Source organism: Prionailurus bengalensis, chromosome F2 (genome assembly GCF_016509475.1).
Source record: "Prionailurus bengalensis isolate Pbe53 chromosome F2, Fcat_Pben_1.1_paternal_pri, whole genome shotgun sequence".
Classification (NCBI taxonomy): domain Eukaryota; kingdom Metazoa; phylum Chordata; class Mammalia; order Carnivora; family Felidae; genus Prionailurus; species Prionailurus bengalensis.
The window spans coordinates 30,622,445-30,623,968 of record NC_057353.1 but is presented as its reverse complement, the minus strand read 5'-3'; the positions used below and the strand labels follow the sequence as shown (position 1 = coordinate 30,623,968).

At 35.8% G+C, this 1,524-nt stretch overlaps 1 pseudogene; it reads left to right on the top strand.

The window, feature by feature from the left end:
- Positions 1-327: 327 nt before the first annotated feature.
- Positions 328-493, top strand: LOC122496151 (annotated as a pseudogene).
- Positions 494-1,524: the final 1,031 nt, after the last annotated feature.

Below are 1,524 nucleotides of genomic sequence, written 5' to 3'. Positions count from 1 at the left end.
TAGAATTGTTGAATCACTATGTTGTACACCTGAAACTAATATAATATGGTATGTTAATTATACTTACAATTAAAAAAAAAGAATATAGATTTACTCCCAGTGTGTTGAGGGAAATGGCAGATCCGATCAAGATACCTTGGGCTCTGGGAGGTCAGCGTAATCCCAAGATGAACTTGGAGGCAGTTTTTTTCAGCCATATTTTGTGAATAGGGTGCCACATCTTAATCTCTGTTTTCAAACAATTAAATACATTATTTGAAAACCACTTCTAAGGCTCTTTACTGATAGCAGCTAAATTTCTGGCTTCCACCACTCCTCTATTTACCCAGCTTTGCGCAGTGGCAGTATCGTAGCCAATGAGGTTTATCCGAGGCGCGATTATTGCTAATTGAAAACTTTTCCTCTATTTACCCAAAGGCCGGCAGGTCTACAAAATCAGCTCTGCTCATTGCTGTTCACATTCTGCTCTGTGGAGATGTGCCTCATATTTGAGACTGGCTGTATCTCTATTTGTTCTTACTATGTTACCTATCATTAGCACTTAGATTTGAATTTAAGTACTAAATTTACCATCTTGTCTTAAAATATTTGAGGGGTACATTAAATGAAAAATAATGTAGTACTGCCTTGACCTTCAGGGCAACAATTAATAGCACCTATAATCAGACAAAAAGTTATTTATATAAAGAAAGGAAGAATATATATGAATCTAATAAAATTAATAAAATAATGTAATAATTAGTTCTCCATCTCTGCAGTTTGGAAAGGCAATTCCTTTCATAAACACATAGCACATTTATATTAGTGTTTCAGGCACGTTTTTTTTTCATACAAGGTGTATTTTTTTACACTTCATTTTCATTGCAGTACAAATAACATACTGGAATAGTATTATATTGGTTTAAGGTATACAATATAGTGATTCAACAATTCCATATATCACCCAGTGCTCATCATGAGAAGTGCACTCCTTAATCCCCATCACCTATTTCACCCACCTCCCCTCATTAGTTTGTTCTTTATAGTTAAGAATCTGTTCCTTGGTCTGTCTTTTTTCCCCTTTGCCCATTTCTTTTGTTTCTTAAGTTCCACATATAAGTGAAATCACATGGTATTTGTCCTTGTCTGACTTATTCCACTTAGCATAATACTCTTTAGCTCCACCAATGTCACTGAAAATGGCAAGATTTCATTTTCATGGCTGAGTAATATTTCACTGTACATAAATATTACATCTTCTTTATCCATGCATCTACAAATGGACATGGGCTGCTTCCATAATTTGGCTGTCCTAAGTAACACTGCAATAAACACAGGGGTGCATGTATCTTTTTGAAATAGTGGGGGGTTTTTGTGGGGAGGGGGTGAACACCCAGTATTGTAGTTACTGATCATAGGGTAGTTCTACTTTTAACTTTTTGAGGAACCTCCAAATATTTTCCACAGTAGCTGCACAGTTTGCATTCCCACCAACAGTGCAAGAAGGTTCCTTTTTATCCACATCCTTGCCAACACTTGTTGTTT